This window comes from Pinus tabuliformis, chromosome 9 (genome assembly GCF_031772625.1).
Source record: "Pinus tabuliformis cultivar Carrire ecotype Pingquan chromosome 9, CPIR1, whole genome shotgun sequence".
In the NCBI taxonomy this organism is placed as follows: domain Eukaryota; kingdom Viridiplantae; phylum Streptophyta; class Pinopsida; order Pinales; family Pinaceae; genus Pinus; species Pinus tabuliformis.
The window spans coordinates 1,252,215,138-1,252,242,228 of NC_142307.1; positions in this window are offsets into that span (position 1 = coordinate 1,252,215,138).

Consider the following 27,091-nt stretch of genomic DNA (forward strand, 5'->3'; position numbering starts at 1 on the left):
TCACTACTGCCCTTAGCCTTATCCGAAGAAGCCTCCAAAGGACAAGGGACCAGAAGAACCTATCAATCCTCTAATCTATCCTCCCATTGATTTTCACTACATCCCTTCGGCTAACATAGACCATAAAATCCATGAAAATATCTATGAATTTGACCTTTTTGAGATGTATTGTTGGCTCGAGGACAAATACATAGACAAATATGATGACATTTAGCTATGGGAATCCAATTTATCTCACTATTTTTTTCCCCATACCCACAACACCCAAAAATTTGTTAAGAAGTGTCATGCATGTTATTTGTGAAGCCAAAGTACCATCATTGCCCCCACTGGAGAAATTCTATTAACTATCACTCCTTAAACCATAGACCAGATGGTGCAAGCCCCCACAGTAGAGAATGCTACCCCCTTTTCCTATGAAGCACTTGTTGAATTGTACCAAAAATTGGACTTTGCCAAGAGGGCCAAAACCCTTGAACTTTTCTTGACAGAAGATGCCCCATTTCCAAAGAAAAATCCGCCCTATCCCTCCTCTATTGTCCCTGAGAGAGCTAAGAAAATTATCAAAGTCATCTCTTACCTCCTTGGCTACTACTCAGTTCAATGGGTAGATGAGGCCATCATAGGATTTATGTCCATTTTCTCTACTAATTATAAGCCCTCCATCATCTTTAGCCAATTTCTTGCAGATTCAATTCATGAGAAGTTTATCAAATTCCAGCGTGAGGAGATGTTCAAGTATGCTTTTGTGTTAGTCTATATGTTCTTATATTTTTAGGGAGACAACATCAAGCTTTCTTTACAAAAGCTGGATGCAGAAGGGAGCTAGCAACCTGTCATCTTTTAGAATACTTTGGTGATGAAGGAACAAAAGGAATACACATACAAATAGTTCATAGAGATGTTTGTGCATCCAGAAATCAGTCTCTTAAGAAGCAGAACATAACCAAGGATCAGCGAGGAAATTAGAAAGGTGTTGTAGCTATTAGACCAAGTTCAGACAGGGGATTGGTAACTCTATTAGAATTATACATAATTGAGAATATTTGGGTGTGAGATTGCCCCTTACAAGCTACCTAAATTCCTCCCAATGAGGATTTTTGCTCTAGAGTACATAAAGCAGATGCTTAATATGGATGAGATCCACTTTGTAGCTGCCAAGAAGAAGTCCCAATTCAAAATTAAAACACATATAGGGCCTTTCATTTGCAAGATTGATTAACTTCTACAGATTACAACATATAATGTTTATCATTTAGGAATCCTTTATCATTTTTGCTATTCAGTTACCGATTGCTATTCAATTACATATTGTTGATTGTTGTTCATTTATTATTGATGTTCAATTAAGTAATGCCGATTGATTTGGGTTATTATAGTTCGGTAGTGTTGTTCAATAATAGTAGTTACCTTACTTGATTAAGTGTGATTATTCTTAAGCTTATTTGAATGATTCTCCGTGTAATTCTCATTTGCATTCAGTTCCAATTGGTTTTGGAACAAGTTGCATAGAATTACATAAGTGTGTTGTGAGAATTTATTTCATAGATAGTTCTTTGCAGAATTGAGTGAATTGAATTGAAGAATTAGACTTTAATGATTGCAATGATTCATCATTAGATAACCTCTAGCTTCACTACACATACTATGTTGGCACTCTTGAAATAGAAAGACTTACCTCGGGTTGACAACTAATGTAGGGATTAAGATTCCCTGTAAAAAGACATCTTAGTGAGCCAACAGAAGCAAATGGCGACAGAGATAGAAAATATGATTAAAGAAAAGGAGCAAGCTACCAAAATGACTGTTGTCGCTTTGGAAGCACTCCATATGATAGCCATTCCTATAGCCACCTATTCTACAACAATCACAGGGGATGCTGCAGATCAGTTGGAAAATGTAGTACAAAACATATCCCTCCAGACAGAAGAGATCAAAATATTGCAGGCTCAAGTCAATCTTTTACAAGATCATCAAACAAAGACTGAGAATTTTCATGCAGCAGAGCTACAGAGAGCTCAAAATCAGATAGAGGTATGGAAGAAGTCAGCAACTAAGTCCTCTATTGGCTACACATTGGCCCATGTTAAAGAATTCATATGGAATGATATCATTGAATAAATAGAAGAAATCTGGCCATGTATCCAGATTATATTCGAGCAGAAGGAATTGATGGAGAAAGCCAAGAAAACCATTTCTACTATCAATGCTGAATTGGGAGAAATGTCTACTACAACTAACAACATCATAAAGTTCCTCAATTCCAAAAATAGATATGAGCTGGATGATCTAGGAGTAGATGACAGAATAGAAACCATCCTGGAAGTAAAGAAATTTCTAACAAAGAAGAACTTGGTTGTACAACTGACAGAGAAATGTCACACTCTTGAGGTAGTAGTTAGTAGTTTTTCACTAGAATAGATGCATTGAACAAGAAAGGTTTGCCTTCTCTATTTGTGATCAATGAGAAATTGATGACCAAGGAAGATTGCAAGAAGAAGCTTCAAGACATTGCAAAGGATACATATAAGTCTTCCCACATCAAAGGTACTATGACAGGCAAAGATTTTTATGAAGCTATCAGCAACATAAGTTTTATCCAACACGAGATAAAACACATTTTTGCAGTAAAACCCACTTTTTCTCAGTACACTGAGGTAGATGTGATCTACCGCAAGGTAACAAAGATTTCTATTCCAGATGAAGAGAGGTGGAATAATTTGTGTGAATTCCAGGATTAAAAAGGCAGGTTAGCTTCACCAATGCAACACTCGAATAGTGTCCACTCAACAACTGTTCTCCTCCAAAGAAGGGCCAGATGTCCATATCACTTCACCAGATTCATTCCTTTTAATCGCATTATTTATTTTCTGTTAGTTCATAGTCAATAATACAATGTTGTTGCACAAAATATTGTCACCATGACATTTTGCAATCAGTGTGAGTCTATCACCACTCATACTTTCCTTCTATGCAAGTCTTAAACCTCAGCTCTTCATGTCAAGCCTTGAAAAATGAGAGAAAGTCCTTAAAAATCTCTAAAACTTTGGTTCCACATTTTCTCTTACGATTACCTGCGGTCCCGCACCCCCTGGTCATGTTCCCTACGGACCTGCTCGCTCTGTCTCTAAAGGAAAGGGTGCGGACCCCTGTAAAAGTAAAAAAGACGCAAGTTTATTCTTAAAAACTCACTTTGGGTTAATTTTGGACGCTTCTAGAAGGAATCTTGAGGTGGAATGTTCGCTCCTAGGTGGTTCATGCATCCCATAACTAAAGGAGCTAACCCCTTGATGTGAGGAGCTTATCCCTTTGAAGGAGGACTCTATCCCTTTGAAGGTGGACCTGATAACTTCCTTCCTCTGCACTATAAAATGAAGCATTGGGATGGTTACTAGGGAGGTTGAAAGATGAATATTTTTTAGGTAAATGCTGTTGGAATTTAGACTTCCTAATTGAGCTTGAGAGGAGAGATTACATACCTTTTTATCTCTTTGGGAAGAGAGTGAAGCTTGTCAAAGTAGAGGAGATTCTTGCTGGACCCTGGGAGGAGCTTGTACAACATCAAGGCACCAAGGTTGTAAAGTTCTTCTTTGTTTAAAGTTAATACAATCAAGTTCATTTTTCTCAATAAGATGTCTTCTATGGTTTATTTCATGAATTCCTTGATCATCATGATAAATATGGTTTATTAAATTGGCTATGCAGGTGTTATTTGATGTGTGCTTATTTGTGTTTGCAGTTTCTTTAAAAGGAAACTCATTTGGATGAACGGAGTGTGGCTTCCACAAACTGGCGTTGGACTTGAGGTAGGGTCTAAAACATCTATTGGATTTTATTTATAAACAACAATATTTAGAGAAAGATAGAATTTGTTTGTCTTGCTTGTCGCCAGATATCCATAGATACTAGGGAGATCGGTCTTGTCCGCAAGAACGATTTAGCTTTGGGTCAATTGTCACCAAACCATCTGCAGTGTCGTTATGTGTTCAAGAGGTCAGTTCAAATAAACCATTCATCCGCAAAATATATGTCATCCATCTTGACCATCCCTAAATTATTCCTTGCCAAATATATTTCTTCAAACTTGATCTATGATTTCGTGTTGTGGGCTTGCCTATGACGGATCGCTTTCTATAGACTTCAGCTCATTATCTAGAAATATGATCTAGAAATCGTCAGTACCTTGGAATCTGCATGCCTCAATGGCAGGTTTCTCACCTTCGACGACAGGTTGCATCATTGTCCTTCGATCAAAGGATTCCGTGACATGTTCGACATCAACTCATCTATTCACATTTCATGGATTGTACTGAGTACTTTGAGAGCCATTGACATTACTGGTAGCTTCTCTCACACTTGTTAATAGTTTACATCATTGACTGGTAATCAAGTGGTTTCTACCATGTTCGACTTTGACACATTCATTCACATGGATAGAATTGTACTATTTCGGGAAGTAGAAATCAAGACCCTAGATCTAGTTTCCACCATCCAGGCTGCGAGGAATTTTGTTATTCATTATACAGTGGACTATTCATAAACAAATGGCTACGTCCATACTGTGTCTACATATGTCTATACTTGTGATGTATTACAAGATCATTCCTATATCAAAGTAGTTTAGTTAGATTTCTAGTCAGTTTTGATATGAGTATGGGAATGCCTACCTCAGTGATGATATGATCTCATATATATATTTTGTATTGAATGCTTTTACATGTTCCAACCAGGCTCTCCACAAGATGATCCTCGAAATGATAAAGTACTTCATTCTTCTTAGATGACAAATACTATCTATTACAGACTTCGCACATTAGGGGGCAATCTGTTGCACAAAAAATTGTCGCCATGACATTCTGCAATCAATGTGAGTCTATCACCACTCATACTTTCCTTCTATGCAAGTCTTAAACCTCTCCTTCTATGCAAGTCTTAAACCTCAACTCTTCATGTCAAGCCTTGAAAAATGAGAGAAAGTCCTTAAAAATCTCTAAAACTTTGGTTCCACACTTTCTCTTAGCATTACCTACAGTCCTGCACCCCCTGGTCATGTTCCCTGCGCACCTGCCCGCTCTGTCTCTAAAGGAGAGGGTGCGAACCCCTATAAAAGTCAAAAAGGCGCAAGTTTATTCTTAAAAACTCACTTTGGGTTAATTATGGATGCTTCTAGAAGGAATCTTGAGGTGGCAAGTTCGCTCCTAGGTGGTTCATGCATCCCATAACTAAAGGAGCTAACCCCTTGATGTGAGGAGCTTATCCCTTTGAAGGAGGACTCTATCCCTTTGAAGGTGGACCTGATAACTTCCTTCCTCTGCACTATAAAATGAGGCATTGGGCTGGTTACTAGGGAGGTTGAAAGCTGAATATTTTTTAGGGTAAATGCTGTTGGAATTTAGACTTCCTAATTGAGCTTGAGAGGAGAGATTACATACCTTTTGATCTCTTTGGGAAGAGAGTGAAGCTTGTCAAAGTAGAGGAGATTCTTGCTGGACCCTGGGAGGAGCTTGTACAACATCAAGGCGCCAAGGTTGTAAAGTTCTTCTTTGTTTAAAGTTAATACAGTCAAGTTCATTTTTCTCAATAAGCTGTCTTCTATGGTTTATTTCATGAATTCCTTGATCATCATGATAAAAATGGTTTATTGTATTGGCTATGCAGGTGTTATTTGATGTGTGCTTGTTTGTGTTTGCAGTTTCTTTAAAAGGAAACTCATTTGGACGAATGGAGCGTCGCTTCCACAAACTAGCATCAGACTTGAGGTAGGGTCTGAAACATCTCTTGGCTTTTATTTATAAATCGCAATATTTAGAGAAAGATAGAATTTGTTTGTCTTGCTTGTCGCTAGATATCAGTAGATACTAGGGAGATCAGTCTCGTCCGCAAGAACGATTTATCTGGCCGAAAAATGTCATGTCACTGAGGCATTAATTGTAATATTTTTCTAAATTTTGTTTAAATACTTCATTCTGTCGAAGGATTGAGGGTTGAACCCTTGAACAAGTTATCAAGAAAATTTGTACTAAGCTAGAGCATTTTTGAGATAATAAAAGATTCTGGATTTGCCTCATATGGTCTATCTCTCAGTGAGTTGTATTCCATCTTGTCTATTCATTATGTTTTCTTCATATAAATTAATTCTTTTGCAGTCATCTGATTTAAAATTTAATTGAATATCAGTTTCATTTTGAATCCTCTATGAAGTTGTAATTTAAATAAGAGATTAATTTATAGATCTATTTGTGATTGTAAATTCCTCTTTGAACATAAATTACACTAGATCTATATAATAGTTTAATTATATTTTGTTGATTAAGAAAGCACTCCTTTCTTAATTTATTCTTGTAAATGGTTAAATAGTCAGTTTGAATATAAAATGAATTATACCTCCCCATACTCTACTTCTCCATCACATTAAAATCAAACTAACCATGTGCAGTTAAAGAACAACCTTTCATTTTATAAAAAAACTGTCTAAGTTTAAAGCACTATTTATAAATAGTTCATTGGTCATCCAATAACTCAAAACAATGAAACATTATAGATGCTTTAGCATAACTAATTGACCTTAGGTTATCTCAAAGGACAACATAAGATTGGCACCATTGCTAGGGAGCGAAGGATTGAAAACTAAATTTTATGTGGGGAAACGATTCTCCCTTTCCTTTAAGGTGATTAAAGGATAAGGATATATGTCACAATATTTCACCTGGTGATTCCACTGGTCCAAGAAGGCTCCTTTTAAGCATACTAGATCAAATTCTGATTCTGAGATTGTTAACCCTCTACCAGATCCAGAAAGACTTATTAGGGGAACCTATTTAAGGAAAAGACTTAAACCCCTTCTTCTTCTTCATCCTTATAACCTGCATACATATCATCTGTAGATCCCTTTTCATTTGTGCCATCCCATCCTGATTGGACTAAATTAACTCCTAGGGTTTGGAACTTCATTCTAGAGGCGTAGATCTTCCATCAGCCTTTTTAATACAATCACTTGAGTCATATCAAGTACCATCCATTCCTATCAAATCATCTTCCTCTGAGGAATAATTAGGCTGAAATTTACCTGAGTTCAAGCCTACAATATTCATTTCTCCAACTCCTTATTCTATTCCATCAACCTCTACTAATCTTAAAGAGATATTTTCTGTCTATTCAAATCCTTTATTTTATAATAAGGAAGACTTTTCACTAGGATTTCAGAAACTTGTTATTAAAATCCCTTTGAAATCCTCAAAAAGGTCTCCTCCCTCTTTCTCTCCTCCACATAATAATACCCCTACCGATTCATATTCATCCCCTTAAGCTTCATCATCTTCCTCTTCCTCATCATCATCCATTGAGTCACCCCAGACTCCTGCTATTATGGATTTTTGACCCATTGTGCAAGCAAGGTATGCTGCTCTAGTTCCACCTACAAACTTGGCAAATTTTCCTTATGGATATCTAAAACATCTACCAAGATTTAATGGAGAAATAGCTCCCTCAGCAGGGGATCATGTATCAACTTTCCTAGATTTTTCTGACAATATGAACATAGAACTGGAAGATGTTTATATGAGATTATTTGTACAATATTTAGAAGGAAATGTTAGGATCTGGTGTAGGAAACTTAGAGATGATTCTATTAGAACATGGAATGAGCTCATAACTATCTTTAAAAACCAATGGGGGGTAAAGAAAGATCTTGTTTACTTTCTCACTAAATTTGAAGAATTGAAGAGAAACCTTGGTGAACCAGTTGCTAAATTCATCAAAATATTTAACCAACTCTATCATAAAATGCTTGTTGATTGTAAACCACCAGTAGCAGCTATGAAGGTCATATTTTCTAAAGTATTTGAAGATGATTTTGCAGTCATGCTAAGGGAAAGGGTTTCTAATACATTAGAAGGCATGCAGACAAATGTTATACAACTAGAAGCTAATAGGCCAACTTCTGGAAAACCTAAAGCTAAAGCAGAGAAAGAATAAAGAAAACTAAAAGCTAGGGTTGATGACTCATCTTCTTCCAAATCTAAACTTGAAGATTAAAAAATTGATGAAATTACATCTTTACTTAGAAACCTTTCTAATAGGATTTCTAAAATTGAAACACAACCTAGAAATTCTCACCAAACTACTGTTAGACCTCAAGCTCAAACTCAATTCCAAAGAACTCCTCAAATGTAGATTCTTCAGAGACCAGGCCCTGATCAAAACATTCAACCACCTTTGTTGATTGATGATCAAAAACCATAGGATACATGCCCTCTAATCACTGAAGATATCAATAATATTGATTCTTCAACAGTACAAATGGCAATAGTTCCTGTTATACATGAATATGACCTCCTCATCAGCTCAGAGGATAAAGACATGATGATTGAAGGACTGACCAAGTTCATAGGCCCAGTTTTCAAGCTAACACTGTCTAGAAACTATCAACCTACATTATAAAGCTTCTCAGCAAGCCTAAGGGTGCATTAGTGCCTAGGGTAACTCTACTTGTTACCTCAGGAACAACATTAGTGACCCTACATCAGTTTCTATGGGTCAAAGGAGCGAATTGACTGAGAAAATATTCCTAGATTCTCTCTTATGTCAGCTCATAAAAACAGGGGAACATCAGATCTCGACCTGTTTGGGGGAATTACTAATTGCTAGTGGAGTATGCAAATAGGAAAGAGAACTAAAACATGGAAACATCACAACTTTTGCCTAATGGAACTCATGAAGGACTTGGCAACCCTAACCTTACATGATATATATGCAAGGCTTGGGCCATTGTGAAAGGGGTCAAACCATTTGAAAGAATTTCTTATTTGACTATCGAGTAGAGTCTCAAACTAAGGCATCAGAAGAGGTTAAGAAGGGAGAGAGAGAGAGGATCTGGAGGGGTAAGGGAACGCTGATGCAACTGATGGTTGTAATCACTTTTTATACATCAATACAGAACTGCAGTTGTGTTGTTGACTTCGAGATGTTGGTAGTATAACTTGTTTATATGTTTATTAAATATCTTTTAGCATGAGTGGCTTATTTATATGCAACTAGATATCTTTTATATGTTCATGCATTTGTTTATCAATGTTTTATGTTGTGATATTACACTTGTCTTTGTTATGTGCAGGTTTTTATCTGGAGCCAGCTTAGGGGTCTTTTGCCTAACTACATTGTACTCTCCAGAAACACCACACTAAGACTCGAGGTAATAATTCCCTCTCACTTTGATATTCATTTGTTACTCATAGATATGCATGTATCTTTGTGACAGCTGCAGCTAATCTGACTATCTACCAAGGATCCCAGGAAGATCCTTAAGGGTTTCTACATCACAAAACACCCATTCATTAATCCAAATAGCAGAATTGGCGACTCCACTAGGGACTACACTTAGTTCTCAGTTTTTCCCAGAAATTTCCTAGATCTCTCTTTCTTCCAGGCCTTCCTATACTTCTTCATTCCCTTTCTGACCACTCAAGACCATACAACACCCTTCTCTCAATGCTCAGCCCTAGATCTGATCCCCACAACCCATTTTTTGAGTATTTTTCCTCACTAACATAGGATACTAGTGAAAAAATTGCTTTATAAAGCAATGTACCCTCACAAACAAAGCATTAGTGCTAAAACTAACTCTCTATAGCCTCTAATATAGAGCATTAGTCAGCCATTTCTTGATAAACAACTTACCCTATGACATCATGGGTTGGGGAATTTGATTGTAGAATGATCAAGGATCTGCAGCTGCATTTTTTTGACTAATTTGTTTCTTGAACATTTTTTTTTAAATAAAATAGCTTTACTTCTTAAAGTTTTTGTTTTCATTAAAGAAAAAATACAAAATTTTTACTGTTTTTTGCTTAGCTAGTTAGATCTGCATTATTTGGTTTCAATAGTTGTTAGTGAGCATTGAAGTTTTGTCGGTTATACTAGTGTTTTACTAAATAGGATGCATGGCATAAATATTGATGTATGAATGGCTCTCCCTTTGTAGAAGCAGCTTATTCATCGAGAGTGAAGATTTACAAGCATTGTTTTTACATGATTTGAGTAAGAGTCCCATATAATTTCATACGTCAGCACCCCTACCGAAGAATATAATGAAGTACATTTAAAACCTACCTAATAAAATCAATCAACAACTCTTTTTAGAGTAAACACACATTAGTTTAGGCTAGGATCTTAGGATAGGTAGTGTGAGTTAACTGCCCAAGATGATACATCGAAACTAGTGTCATTAAAGAGAGAAATCCTTCTGCACTCATATTATCTGAGACCACTCCAGTAAAAGTGGAGCTAAATATGAGACAACATCAGACTATAAGTGAAGGTATCTTGCCTTTTCTTACATCTCCTTTGGGTATTATGTGTATTGAGGATCCCTTCGGTGATATTGGAGTTGAGTCGAGGACTTGGGTATCCTGCCCACACAACATACTATCTGTGACTATGTCCCCCTCAGTAGTGTCTATGATTTGAGGTATCCTTAGTGGCCATACTTTTATGGACGAACAAAAGGTGACTGAGGTGGGCTACCCTGGTACTTAACACAGATGAACCTACTCTGTCTTCTGTTTTTGGGAGGGTGCTCGTCTTCACGAGAGTACTTGGCCCCTTAACTTGAGGTTCAGGCAAAGCTCAAGAGTAATCGTAACTGCACATTTGGCCAGCTCTCTCTATTATTCATTGTGATACTAGGTTTCATCTCTGGTGATCGGTGCTTATCAGACAGGGTCATTTCCCTCTGCTTATTGATTGAATTCCTTAGTGCATTTTTTTTTTTAAAGTGCCAAAGTGTTATCATTGAGACTTTAGTAAACATCACTGTAAAGTTTACTGATAAAAATTTTCGGCCACCATGGCTACATCCGACCCTCATCGTCAATCTAGATGGTTGTTAGGACTTCCCCCACTTACTGTGGAGGATCCACCAAGCTCTTGTGAACCAGATTCCCCATCTTCAGGAAATCCGTCTCCGAGATCTAACACATAATCAATTTAGACATCCCATGATTCAAGCTTACCAGAGGATTTCTTTAATGAAGGATTTCTTCCTCCATACAATCCTCTGATCATGAATCCGTTGGGACCAATCTTGGTTCCTGTTGCATTTATACCTCCTTTGTCTTCCGTTGGAACATTTCCACCCATCCCATTAACGACTAATGGGCCGTGGGATTTTGTGGACACTTTTGGTCCACTACCACCTCCGGAGTTGACAGTGAGTACCACACATCTGATGGAAAAATCTGTTATCCCATTTGTCCTAGGTTCAAACCCTATCATGACACCCACCACAAGTGGAACCTAGTACATTCCGGGTTCCACCCCTTTTGTGTTAGCCCCTAGACCTTCGACAAGTGCTACATATAACGTTACTTATAACATTCAATAGAGCACGGTTATCATGGGTCCCTTCCACCAACAATATGGTTGGCATCCATTGTATAGTTCTAACCACTAGATTTAGGTATCTTGGGTTACAACTCCCAATATGCATACCCTGGCTGGGAGCGTAACAATTCCCCCTCTATTTTCAGCTCTGCATGGTCATTCATTGACTGACATGAACCCTCCCTATGTCAGTCAAGGACCTATGGTTAGTTATGTGGTGAGCGGGAACCCTCAACAAGGTCCCAATGCATCCATAGCAGCCCCTTACTCACAACCTCAAATGAGTCAAGAGGGCACTCCTTATCCTGGGGGCACTTCTATCCCCAAGCCTAACAACCCCTATGGAAACCCACAGTACAATACCATACCCCAAAGCACTTACTATACCATGCAACCTGTGTATAATATTGGAAACAACATGATGGGAGGACCACAAGGATCCTCAAGTCTTATGTCATCATCAAACACCTTTCCTTTCTTGGAAACGCTTGATATCCCCGACTTGTAAAAACTTAAAAAATACCCCATCTATCACAACTTACTTTGGCCACCAATCCCACATAAAATACTGACAGATATCCCGAAGTTCGAAGGGAAACAAGGGGAGGATCTGAGTACAAACATCAACACCTATCATCTATTGTGTGTTTCTAACTCCATGGTGGATGATAGTATCCAGCTACATCTCTTTCTCCACACCCTTACTAGCAATGCAACCAAGTGGTACATTGAGTTACCACACGTGTCAGTTAATACCTTTGGTGCTTTAGTGATGGAATTATTAAAGCACTTCCAGTTACCCGTCCATTATGAAATTGGGATAGAACTACTCAATTCATTACGTGAGGATACCGCCATCCACATCTCTGATCATATACATGAATGGAGACATAGGTAGAGGTTATTCAAAGCTCCCCTCCCAGGCTATCTATTAGCGGATTGGTTCTGCAAGTCTCTACTCCCCCAAATCACTAAAGATGTCACCTTAGGTGGTGCAGTCACAGAATACCAATCCATTCATCGTGCCCAGCACTTATATCTGATATATTCGTAGTTTTTCACTTTATATGATGTCATTCCTAATGCCCCCCACAACTCTAATGCTCCCGCTACTCAACAACCCAAAGTGCACACTGATGGGATTATCAGCGCAACCTTTGGGGCTACTGTAAGACAACTCAATGATCACATTGCCCATATGTCAATTCACCCCTCTACCAAATCCACTGCTTTTCTTACCACCGCGATAAACTTTGTGCAGTATACACAGAAACCCGGTGGTAAGAACAAGAAGAATAAGAAAAATACCACTCCTTGTAAATAGTAGTCAACGAAGCAATAAAACCCAAAGCAGAAGGCTGTTGCACCGTCTGATGATGGAAAGGATAAACCCACAAGATTTCCTTGCAAAATCTATGTCAAAGACCACATGACCTCTCACTATCTGCGTCTTCAGGAATGCATAGATTTCATTGCTAAAAAAGGCACTAGCAGGACCCTTGATATCCTAAATAATCCTTTCCCCACTCAGTAGCAGCAACACCTTATTTCAAACCAACCCCAACCTCCACAAGGGGGCAATGGTGGTTCGCAACATCCTTCAGCTTTTGAAGGACCATCTACCATTTACACCTTTGAAATGGTAGATTTACAAACTAGAGCCAAATATTATGAAGCTCCAGTCACTCATGCAGAGGAACCCCACTCAAGTCAAAACCCACTGCCACCTAACGATCTTCATATCAAAAGGCCGATTGTTGATCTTGTGATTCAACCCCATAAAGGGGCACTTCGTCACACAATGCACAATACATCTACATGTGCCACCCAAAACTACAATATTGTAGAATATTTGGTGCAACTACCGTTGACTATGTCGGCACTCAAAGTATTACAAACCTACCCAGTAAAAGGGAAATATTTGGTTTCGGAAATTGGTTGTATCGACCTTGAGGATTCCATGCTTGCAATTTTCAACGTGGAAAATGTAAATCTCCCCTTTCACACTAGCTTGCATTTCAGGTGCAAATATTTTCGAAAGGAAAAGGAATACATACAACTGTCATTGGCGAAGGTGCTTCAACCTGCGTAATGTCAGCTTCATGTTGGCTCACTTTGGGTTCTCCAACCCTATCCCCACCGTCGAATTCCCTTAAAGCTTTTTACGGCCACACTTTCATCCCAAAAGGTTACCTAGCTAGCTACCCCATCACCTTGAATGGGAAAATGGTAATGGTGGACATCAAAGTCGTAGATAGAAAGCTCGACTATTATCTATTGTTGGGTTGGAGTTGGAATTACGCCATGACTTCCATTGTGTCTACTGTATTTCACATCATCCTATTTCCATTGGATGGAAAGATAGTCATAGTGGACCAGCTGTCCTTTTGCACCCTTGATTATTCCTCGTTACCCAATGGCTCTGTACCCTTAGTGGGCGGCTTACCTGACTCTTACATCAGTATTGGTACCGGTCTATTGAAGGGCTCTTCCTTGATGGGTTGTTTCACTCTTCTACTACTAGTGGTTCCACAAATGGTCAATATGGTTTCATCCATTCCTCATGAACTGACCGATCCTTGGATCCTACCAGCCCCTTCAGACATTGACACTTACGGAGAAGAAATGCTGCTATCACCAGCTAAATTAGCCTACCAATCCATTCAATTTGCATCCGAATCTCCAGTCACTTTGGTAAAGGCCAATAGTACCACCGCCCCTTCCATAACTACTCCTTCTTTCAATCCCCTCAATCAAGTCATACCTATGGACGAAGCTATTAGAGAGATCATGAGTTTAGAAGAGTGACCTTGGGAGGACTCGCACCATCATGTTTTGATATCTGATTCGGACATGATGCCTCTTCAAATCTTGTCATCTGACACACCTAAAATAATTTCCTCACCTTATACGACTATCAAAGCTTTGGACTCGGAAGGAAACATGGGAAATATTTCTAAGAAATTGCTCATCGATATTTCTGTCACTACAGGCATCTTAGAAAACATCCAGGTTGGAGCATATTGCAATACTAAGGAAATTGCAAGCTTCACCTGCCTTTTTAAGGAATTCCGTAATGTATTCGCTTGGTCTTATGAGGAAATTCCTGACATAGATCCTTCTATCTTCGAGCATGAGATCAAGATATACAAAAATGCTAAACCTATCCACCAAAAGCTTCAACCTGTCCACCCCCGCAAAATGGCAGCCATCAAGACTGAGGTGGAAAAGTTGTTACATGCTGGTTTCATCTATCCCATTCCCTTAATGGAATGGGTTTCCAATCTGGTTCCTATTGATAAGGAACAAGGAACCATCCGTGTATGTGTCTACTATCAAGACTTGAATGCCATGTGTCCAAAGGATAATTATCACACACCGTTCATCAACCAAATCATCGACAACTACACTGTTTGTGAATCATTCTCATTCATGGATGGTTTCTCAGGTTACAACCAGATTGTTATAAAACCAAAAGACCAGTGCAAAACTGCCTTCGTTTGCCCATGGGGAATCTTTTCCTATCAAAAACTCCCATTCGGTTTAAAGAATGTCGGAGAAACATTTCAAAGGGCCTTGGACTATGCATTTCACGATATCAGACATATCATTCAAGCTTACTTAGATGACCTTGCACCCCATTCCCAAAAGCAAGCACAACACCTAGATCATTTAAGAGCTATCTTTCTTAGATGTCGGTTTTATAACATATGTATGAATCCATATAAATGCATTTTCTTTGTCAAGTCTGGACACTTACTTGGATTCATTGTCTCCAAGTACAGGATTAGGGTTGATCTTGATAAGGTAAAGGTAATTACTCAATTGCCCAAACCACAATCCATTCTGCAGCTCCAACATTTGCAAGGGAAAGAAAATTTCTTACGATGGTTCATTGTAAACTATGCTGAGTTGACGAAAGGATTTATGCACCTACTTAAGAAGGGAGTGTTGTATCTGTGGGATGATCAAGCTCAACGATCATTTGATGCCTTGAAAAATGTGCTTATATCAGCCCCACTCCTTAGCACTCCCAACTATGGGTGCGACTTTCTTCTATACCTGGTAGCCTCGCCATCCTCTCTAGGAATGGTCTTGGTTCAAACTCATAATGACTGGAGTGATCATGTGATATATTATCTATCTAGAGGCCTGGATGGGACCAAACTCAGATATTCACATGTGGAAAAGCTGTCCTTGGAAGTTGTCTTTGCTGTTAGCCGCTTCCAACATTACATACTACCGTGACAGACTACTGTTATCGCCTTAGAGAATCCCATGAGACACATTTTGTCTCATCAAGTCATTGGAGGGAAATATTCCAAATGGATCATGATCCTCCAACAATTTGATTTGGTTTTCACTGCTGCCAAGGCGAAAAATTCCTTAGTCTTTGCCAAACTTTTGTCAGATCTTCCCATTGTTGATCCCAATGAGATAGCCCATGATCCTCTTCCGGATGAAGCTATCTATCTTATAGACACTACTAACCCTTGATATGGTGACATTCTTGTCTACCTCCAAGCGCAACATTTCTGCCCTGAGCTATCGTCAAGTGACCGTCGTCACATTCGCCACCAAGTGCGACATTATTTAGTGCTTAACGATATGTTATATCATCATGGTGTTGATACAGTTCTTTGATGTTGCCTCACTCATGAGGAGGTAGAACACATTTTAAATGACTACCATGTTGGGGCATGTGGCGGTCATCTTTTTGGCATATCTACTGCTCATAAAATTTTACGCGCAGGCTACTACTAGCCAACCTTGTTCAAAGATTGTATCAAGGCTATCCGGTAGTGCCATCCTTGTCAAGTTTTTATAAAGAAAATGCATGCTTCTCTGGCCCTACTGCACCTAGTTATCTCTGTCGGCCACTTTGACAAATGGGGGATAGACTTCCTACCTTGCAACCCCATTTCATCTACCGAACACACCTATATTATTGTAGCTGTGGACTATTTCACAAAACGGACCGAAGCCCTTCCCACCTTTAGGGCCGATTGAGAAATGTGGTGCTATTCCTATTTAATCAAGTCATCTATCGCTTCGGTGCGCCCCACATGATAATTACAGACCATGGGTCTCATTTTCAGAATCACATGATGTCTGAATTAACATCGCTGCTTGGTTTTCCCCAGGATCAAACATCCTCCTACTACCTCCAATTTAATGGTCAAGTAGTGGCTGTCAATGGCATCTTAAAACCCATGATTCGTAGGTTAGTAGGGATCCATAAAACCCACTAGCATCAAATGTCATATCATGTGCTATGGGCATACCGAAATTCGGTTAAAACTGCTACAGGCTTCACACCTTTTCAACTAGCTTATGGCCTAGAAGCAGTTTTACCAATAGAGTGTCAGACCCCTTCCTTACAAATCGTCATTGAACTCTTTCCTGGGACTACTATCGAATAAGAGAGCCTGCTATACCTAAGTCAACTGGATGAAACCCGTTGAGATGCCGAATTGGCACTCAAAGCCCACAAGCGTCGGGTCAAAGCCTAGTACAACAAAAAGGTCAAGCCTCATTCTTACCAAGAGGGAGATCTTGTTTTACTCATGATCAAAAGAATGACCTCTTGGGGGCAGGAACACTTCAACCCTTATGACTCAATCCATATGTCATTATGAAAGCCCTCACAAAAGGGGCATATCAACTTCAGGACTAGGAAGGAGTCTCGCTCGCCAAGTCCCGAAATAGGCTCTATTTGAAAAAGTATTATGCCTAGTACTGCACTAGGCATGTGCTTTGTGATTTTATGTATTTATAAGTTTTTCTTCTTTTTGATGTGACTAGATTCTTTGGTATTTATTAAATTATTTGTCTCATACATATTTCTCGTAATGCAGATGCCTTCATTACCCTTAGCATACATAAGATACGCGGATGGTTCCAGTTGTCACACATGGCACATTGCATCAATTGCTTGTGTCATTTACACACCTGAATTATAACTATTTTGTTTTGGGGGAGTCTTTCTTGGTACTGCCACAAACAATATTGCTGACTATATGTACGTAATTTCACTTCTCACTGAAGCATCATCAAGGGACATCTCCAATCAAGTGGTCAAGTTAGACCCTCAACTTATTGTTATGCAATTGAAAAATCATTATCACGTTCGCAATCCAATCTTGTTGCGTCATTATTTAAGGGTACGACTATTGGAACATCAATTTGAGGTTATCACATATGAACACATTCCTAGAGAATTTAATATAGTTGGTGATTCATTGGAAAACTATGTGTTAGATTGGCATATGTCTCATTCATCTATATATATATATATATATCTATATATATATATATATCGAATCCAATCTTTTACATCAAAATATTACCAAAACTTAGGTGTTTTAAGTACAAAATGACTATTAAGCCTAGCTATAAACACCCAATAGATATACCAAAGCACCTGCTAATAGAGCCTACTGCTCATGAAATGATAACACTGCTCTAGCTATCCTCCGAAGAGGAACTAGAAACTGCTCAGGCACACTGACTGTATGCCGCTACATATGAGTGGGGATCTCCCTCATAGGAAGGGGGGGCACACCCATGCTCAAGCCCTCTAAGTTCCTCAGAGCCTCGCGAATACTTTCAGCATCACCCCCCCATCAAGTAGTTGGCCTCTGTGCCTCACTTGGCGAGGTTTGCCTACAGGTCATACCGGCGCCACATCTATGTCAAGAAAAAAGCTTCATGCCAATACTTGTTCCCCCATAGAATAAAAAAAAACATAACATAAACATTTGAAAGCTTATAAATATTTTAAGTACTCTCAAAAATAATTCTTACCTTGAGGCACCCAGTTTGTTCCAGGCAACAAAATCAAGTCAAGGTCACCGGTGAAGTCCATGCCGTCGTAGGCATAGTCATCAATCATCACAATCTAGCCACTAAGCCATTCAAAGAAATCTTCTTTGAAAAATGTCCAAAAGGTCATCCTCCTATGTGAGGATCAAATGATTCCTATCACCACTGTCTAGGCTCCCTTAGATTAAGGGGACCTAAGCTCATCCGCAGGCTCATAATGGGTACCCTCTCAAGTATGAATGAGACAATGAGAGTGCCATACCCAAAACTCTGTTGGGTTTGAGTCTTGCATTCGGTCAATCCTGCCTTCAACTGATGAAGCACTACCTCACACCAGTTGAATATTTGCAGCTGGACATAGTCAACTACAAGCAATAGTTGGGCCTTTGTTACAACGAGGGGACTCTTCGACCCCACCAAACACACAATCATCCATAAAATGGCCCTAATATATATGGATCTAATCCTCTCTATAGGGACTCTATTGCCGACGAATCCGCTCTTAGGGATGTAGTAAGCTCGAACCAGCTCTAGGGTGGATCGAGGATCAAGTCTACCCCTGACCAGGTTTTCCCATGCTCCTCTACACAAAAAAACTAGTCAAGAAATATATATCATCTCGGTCAAAATGACCAACTCCTGATCCCCAATCCTGAACACTTGCTCGTGTTCATCCCACTGTTAGATAATCCAGATCAAGAGGTCCTTCTAACCTTTCATCAACCCAAAATGGTGCAATGCAATTATGCAAGCAGGATCATTTCGCATTAGCAATTCTTGTTGTTCATGGGCCCATTCTCTCCATAGACTAGTCATAATGGCTCAAAACCTGCAAAAATCAACCCAAACATTAGTGCAAATGGGGCAAAAATTCTTATTAAATCACTACCTGGGGTTTTGGGGTGTGCCCTCATGCACTAACACCCCCCCTGGTGACATACAGGGAGGATTCATTCCCTCCACCAGGTCGTAAAGGCCATTTAACGCTCCCTATAGGCCTAGTAGGGGGTGTTAGGCACAATTAATAAACTAGGGATCCCTAGTTATCCAAAAAATCACCCCAAAAATTGATAAAAAAAGGTTGAATAATGAAATATCAGGGTTTTGGCATCTACCTAGGACTGAAGGCACATCAAATGGTTGCCCTGATCTCCTATACTAGTCTATGGAAAATCTGCTCCTCTTTAGCTCCAAAACACTCTCACATCTCTCAAATGATGCAAATGGTGAAAGTGGAGGCTCAAGAACTCCCTTATAGTCACTTTGGAGACACGAATTATCTTAACTGAAGTCATTAAAGTAGAAGTATTCCATTTCCAATGATAATTATCATGTGCCATGACCCCATATTGGCAGAAATTCCTCATGTTTTGATGAAAGAATTTTCAGGATTGAATGACAGAAATGACCATGTGTGATTCTCTATGAGCACTTTCTTTTATGGGATGTTTTCTCGCTCTAAAACTAAAAAATCCCCAAGTTTTTCATCGTTGGTCTTATTAAACACTTATGACGATGGTTTGAAAACTCCTTTTCCCTCTTTTTCTAGCTCACTAAACTAAAAAATATCGATTGAGCATTCTTTTTTGGGACTTTTCTCTCACTCATTAAATTGAAAAAACCTTGATTTCCTTCATCAGGCTCGTTAAAAACTTATGAATAAGCTTTGAGAATTATTTTTAGGAACTTTTCTCGCTCGTTACATCGAAAAAACCCCAAGTTTTCATCATTGGGATCGTTAAACATTTACGATGATGATATGAGTGCTTTCTTTTTTGGGACTATTTCTTGCTCTTAAATCGAAAAATCCCCAAGTTTTTCCTTTCTTCAGGCTCGTTAAATCTATGAAGAAGGAATGAGCAATTATTTTACCTATTTTTCCTCGCTCACTAAACTGAAAAATATACCTTGAGTTTTCTTCATTTGACTCGTTAAAATTTGATGAAGGTATTGAGTTTTTCGTCACGTGACTCATTGACATTTCATGACGAATATCAAGTTTACTCCATCTCCTCATACTTGTAACAAAATGAGGAAAACATCTATTGAGAATAGGTTTCTCTTTATCCGGATTCAGTAGATTCACTTACAAAAAAGGAACCATTCTGGGTATACTGTTAAACTTTTTTCGCACCCTATTAACAAATATGACAAAGGGACCACCTTGGAGTCATTCTTTATGATCTTTTCAGACTCTCGAAATATGAAAATACCACCGAGTTGTCTCGTCTGGACTCATTAAATTACACAGACGAGGTATAGAGTCACTCTTCTTACGATCCTTTTCAGACTCTTAAAACATGAAAAGATCGATGAGTTTTCCTGTGTGGACTCATTAAACTAATTAGATAGGATATAGAGTCACTCTTTTTATAGTCCTTTTTAGACTCTTAAAACATGAAAAGATCGATGATTTTACCCATCTAGACTTACTAAACTAATCAAATGGGGAAGTGGACAATACAATTATGTTATGTTCCATATTTTGAAAAAAAAAAATTGGCAGCAGTCACTCCCTTGAACATGGCACTCCCTCAAATAAACCTTCCTTGTGACAACCTCTCAATACAAATCTTATCATCCTATGAGTTTAGCCTATATACCCTAATGCTCTTGCATCTCTGTATCTTAACGCTCTTTGGTGTTCATGAGTCTAGTGCTGCATGGTTAAAACCGTTGTCATGCCTTCTATTGTTCAAGGGAAAACCTTTATCTTCTATTTCCTCCATTTTTGGCTGTGTGGGGCCTGACCCAGGTTCAGCATTAGTTAGCCAAACAAATCACTACACTACTGGCCCTTTCGGCATCAGCCTGTGGGACACGGACCGAAGTCTCACCCGAAGTAGTATGGGGGATGCTGGAACCAAGTTTTTGCACCCTGAGATGGTCGTGATGTTAGTTTATATCTTTTGTTCCTACTTTCGCATAGGTCACTAAGATCTAGGGCTCTATCGGTCTACCCCTTTATTCCATCCTTTAGTACCTCCGCGAAGGAGTAAGATTGGCCTTCGCACAGCCTCAGCTCACGATCTAGGTGCTTTTGCGCTACTATGACAACGTATTGTATAGGTTCCCAAGTCGTCTTAAGTGTTTTACTTATCTTACTAAACAATCATAGTTAGCACCGCATAAACTGATATTCTTACTTGCGTTCAATTAACCAATATAATCACATATATTCGCACATCACATAAAAATTGTAAATTAAACCCAAAATGCAATATAACCATATGCATAAACAGGAAATAAATATACACAATCTACATAATACTTCTCTTTATTGATATCTTCAGATTATTACAGACTCTGTCCACCCTGTTCACACAGCTACAGGGGCCCGCACACTCAGCTGTGGACTTCCACCCTGGGCCTCTGTGCACTCAGATGCAGAGCCTCTACCTACGATAAAACCTGAAACACTTAGACTTTTCTACCAAGACTCTTCACTCCATTCTTCGCTTAAGACTTCTGACTACTTAGAGCTTACTTACTTAGCTCCTTTCTATACAATCCCATGGTCCGCGGATGATGGGTGGATCTTTATAGCCAAATTTACACTTTACAAAATAAGGGCAGACAACCCTTTATGACTCATGACACCTTCGCGCTCTGCGACCACAAAATGCAGAGACTTTACAACTTTATTACAAAATTGACCCAAAACATGGACTTTTAGCCCCAAAACTGTCCTTGGGGGATCCCGTTCCAAACAAGCCCCCAACACAAACATGGTGACTCATCCTCAAGTCAATCTATAGGTGTGGAGATCTTGGTGTGAAGACCTCCCAGTTCCACTTGTATGACCACAACCTCGAGAGTGCACTGTGCAGCCACCTGCTTCGCTTCTTCAACCAACTGCTTGGTCGCTGGTCCTAAACTATCAGCTTGAAGGTTTTGCTAAGTTGCTTGCAGATTCACAAGATTTCCTTCAATAGAGGCTATGACTGCATAAACCTCATCCAACTAGGGCTTCAAGCGTGCCTTCAGCACTGCTTCCTTGTGCTATGTTGTATCTACCTGTTCTTTCAACTGCTTGGCCTCCTGCAGCTTTTCCAGTCTCTGTGTGAGAGCGATGGTTCGTGCTATGCCTTTTACTTCATCATAGCACTGTTGTAGTTCTCGTGCTTCTGTCTCTAGCCACTGTACATTAGGGTCCTCCTCCAAGCTCGTTAGTACCTCGAATGAATGTTCAAAAATTTGTGTGTAGTCTACTACTGCAGTGTCAACTACCGCTATCACCTCTGTGACAACAGTTACACGTTTCTCATTTACTTTTGGAGGAGTTGAAGCCTGGGCCTTCAACTATAATTCTGTAATCTGTAGGTTCAGATCCAACTGAATCCTAGCCATCTCTGTGTGAGCGTCGTACAACCCTATAGCAAGTTTGTGGACGTGCACCTCAACCAATTCCTCCTCAAGAATGGCCAACTCTGAGAACATTTGGCATGCCTCCTCCATGACCTAAATTATATGCTTGTTTTGGTCGGTTACCTTAGTCACAATGGTGATAGAAGAGTCTCGTTGTAGGGCTATCTATTCATTATTAATCCTTTGCTCGTTGAATACCTACAAAGCACGGTGTTCGCTGGCCCTCATCTCCATAATCACTCCATCCTACAATAGGTGGAGCGCCTCACTAAGGAGCACTACCAAGTTCAACCCCACTCCCCTGAGGGTGCTAACAGTGGGCCCATCAGCTTCATTCTCTGTGGTTAGTGCTCCATCTCGCAGCATTATCGCGCTGGAGACCTTCACGCACAACATCTCAGTAGCTTCTGAAGTGCCGATAGCAACGCTGGTGGACACTGTGCCAGCTTGTGATGCGTAGGTCTATAGCTCTTATAGACCTATCAGGATGGCTCTCAATAGTAGCTGTTGCTACTGTTCAAATTTTTGTAATGCCTCTGCAGTGACATCTCGCACCGTGTCTCTAATGTCATGCAAATCGCCCTCTCTAAGGGTGATTGGGTCCAACGATGTCTTAGTGGCCTTGGATTTCTTCCTCAGCCATCCTTTCTCTTGTTCCCTTAGATGGTTGATGTGGGCGGACGTCTCCTACGAGTCCACGCCGTGCTGCCTTGTTTGCTCATCCGTTTCCTCCTCAGTGTCGGGCGAAGGTTACCTTGCGCCTTTGTCAAAGCCTCGCTCTATTATGCCTGTCTACTTTTCTGTCTATTGGGTGGTATCACGCTATGCCTGGGCCTTTTCAACGACCTCCCTCTTCCTCTTCTCGGCTAGCTATGCCATTTTAAGCTTGGCCTCCTCCCTTTTACGTTGCGCAGTGGACTTGCTTGCCCCCACTTCCAAGTTTGATGTAGTGCACCACTCTTTCGGCCAGCGATCAAGTACTTCATCAATGGTGTCGTTCGTTGCCAACTAAGGAAAGTCATACCATGTCTGCATAGGGTCCTTTCGTGCCCTAATCGACACATGGTGAAATTCTACCTTGAACTTCGCATAGCCCTGTAGGTTGGAAAACATAATAGGCAACAACTGCGGTTTGCAATTGATAGCCATGCGGATTTTCATCTCCATCATGATCCAAAAGATCTTGTTATCCTTGATGCACTGAGCATCCTTGGTCGCCCACAGAGAATCATACTTCACTGTTTCTGGTAGGTCTAGCATGACCGAGGGGAATTGAATCTCTTCTAGGAGATCCCATGCTACCAGTACAATGGATAGGAAGAGCCACACATAGTGGAAGGTCTTGCTGAGCTCCTGTGCCTCGCGACAGTTAGCAAGGAACTCACCGCAAAGATAGTGCACCCAATTGAACTAGACTCCTTCGGCACATTGGGCTACAAGAAAAACGACTAGTGCTGACACTTCATCTGCGTGACACTTCCTCATAGCCTTTCCTGCCAAGATCTGTGTGGCCACCTTGACAGGAGGGAAACTGATACTTGAGATGGCATAGCCTCGTGGTTTCTTCACAAGCTTAAATTTCTCCTTCATGGCCTCCACGAGGGCCCGCTCACCACCTTTTCTGCCAAACATTATGGCTAGATTTTCTCCGGTGTAGGGCAGTCGTGTGATCCTATGGATCAATTTGTTGGTGATGGGTATTGGCTCCTCAAGCCAGAGACACCTAGAGACACCCATCGTGCACCAAGCATAGCAGCTACTTGATGACCAACACTGTAATGGGGGTGTGGTTGTAGTGTGGCACCCATAAAAAGTTGAGAATACCTGCCTTGTCTACTCCCATAAGCAACTTCGTAGTTCCAATGCGGTCATCCCTGTGGTTGTGTCAATAATGCGGTGCATCAACTGCGCAGTCGCCAAGTGTAGGAACTTCTCATGGTCAGCTAAGTCCCAATCTTCTAGCTTTAATAGAGGAACCTGCCACAAGCGCGATCCTTCAAAGACAATCTCGTCCAATAGTAGAGGGGTTTGCAAGGGGACCTTGCTCTCATCAATGTTCTTTGGCACCTTAGTCTTGCCCTTGCGCGAAGGGATGTACTCAAGCAACCAAGTGATAGCGTTAGCACCATAGACATCAACTTCCTCCACGTTTATCCCCAAGTCCTCATCATCCATCAAGATGTTTTTAATTTTCTTCCTCCTCCAGGCCTAGGTTAATGGATTTTCCCTTTTCCTATGAAATGGGCTTGTCCTTTGGTGGGTTCCTTCTTAGCGATGCATGCACCAGTATTGCAAGTTGCTTGCCCTTTCCATCCTTCGCACTCTCCTTCGTTGGGGTCAGCTTCAGTCTAGGTGTCCGTGGTGATTTGGGAACTTCAACTAATACTCCTGCAACCTCCGGGGCAGCTTCCCCTGCCTTCCTAACAATCTCCGGCATAGCCTCCTCAGATGTCACTGCTTCTATGGTCATAGCTTCTATGGGTGCTGACATGACGCTATTCAATAGCTCCTGTGTCACTTGTGGTAATTGCTCAAATGTTGAACTCACTATCAGAGCTTTAAAGAATTCATGGTTCATGTGCACCTGAGAGCTCAACAACTCAATTCTTAAAATGCCACGTGTTTTTCACTGGGCAGCCACCTGTAATTTATAGGGCATTTTGAATTCAAATCTAACCGTTCCCCCCACATTCACTTCATTAATGCCAGATTGGTGGTAGATTTCAAAGGAACTGACCCATAAAGTTCGTCTTAAATGATGGTCGCCCACCATTTGGCTGCATTTCTATCGTCAAATCATGAATAGAGACTTTAACGGTCACTTTCCAGCTGACGTACACGATTTCTCCCTGGGTAGCGCAGCTCCCTTCACACTGTGGCGAACCCTATGACATTTCCTTGCTTCACACAATCCTCCAATCACATGGCTCCCCAACCTAGGTAGTGTAGTTTATAGTCTCGTGCCTCCTTTCAACTACCTGGAGCGCTAAAACTATGCTACCTTCATATAGTCATCTAGCTAGATTATGGTGTATGGCTTCAATCAGCTACCATTCACATTTCCTGGGAAGAGATCTCCATTCAACTTAACCAATTAAACTGCTCCATCGTCAGTAATCTACTTAATGACATAGGGCCCTAACCAGTGCATTCTAAATTTCCTTGGAAATTTATCAAACTTGTTGTCATATAAAAAAAACCAGGTCATTTACCTTAAAGGTGCGGAGCTTAGTGTGTCGATCATGCCATGCTTTTTTGCGCTTCTTTTGGACCTATTGGTGGAATCCAGCTAGAAATATTTCTTCCTCAAGCTTAGCCAGCTACATGAGCCTCTCTTCTAGGGCCCTGCGATTCGTCATGCCCATGAGTGCTGCTATGCATAGACTAGGCACAATGTATTCCATGGGCATCACTGCTTCAACGCCATATACAAGCCTAAAGGGTATTTGTCCAATCAACTTTTTGCATCCAATAGGCCCATAGAACTATGAGTATGTGTAGGTCCCAATCACTTTGCTGAGCATTGCAAACCTTGGTCAACACATTTTCCAGCACCTTATTGAATACTTCTACCGTCCCATTAGCCTGTGGGTGATAAGGCATGCTCTTCTGGTGATATACCTGAAATTCCTCTGTCAGTGTACTGATCATCTCATTCAAAAAGTGTGTACCACAGTCTCTCATCAAAACCTTTGGACACCCAAATCGCATCACTACATACTCAAAGAGGAACTTTTCAGTGGTCGTGCCTGTGCAATCCTTTATAGGCTATGCCTCTACCCATCAAGTCAAATACTCAGTCACGGTGATAATGTACCATGCTCTAGTCTTCTTCTCTTGGGACTGAATGGGTCCCACAAAATCTATCGCCCATTTCTCAAAGGGTTGTAACGTCTTCTGTGGGTTCAGAGGTAGCTCATCTCTCCTCAATGGCCTTCCAGTCCTTTGACACACATCACACACCTTGCAGTAAGCTTTTGAATCCTGATGGAGGGTTGACCACCACAACCCTACGTGTTGAATCTTCTACACGGTTGCTCTCCCTACATAGTGACCTCCCACGGTGACCCCATGAGGATACTGATCCTTTCAAACTCCAGTACATATCATCGTAATACTTCATTAGACCTAATTTTGTATAGATGCCCGGTAATAACAAAAAATTCTATCGCGCACACCACTAACTCCTTCTGCTCGATGGTGTAACCTTCCAGGGTAGTTCTTATCGTTAGGAAGTGTATGATGTCTTCAAAGTGACCATCCATGATGCGCACTGCAAATAGTTGTGCGTCAGGCAATCCCTCCTCTGAATTAGTGGGCTCTTCCCTTGTTTTGATGCATTACAGATGGTCTAGTCCTACGTTCAGCCATCCAGGCTTCACAATAATGTCAAAGTCATACTCCTGGAACAATAACAACCACGTGTAAATTCTCCCCCCCAACACAGGCTTATTGACCAGGTATTTCAACACAAAATGATCTGTATACATCTTAAAATGTCCACCTAGCAAATAGTGTC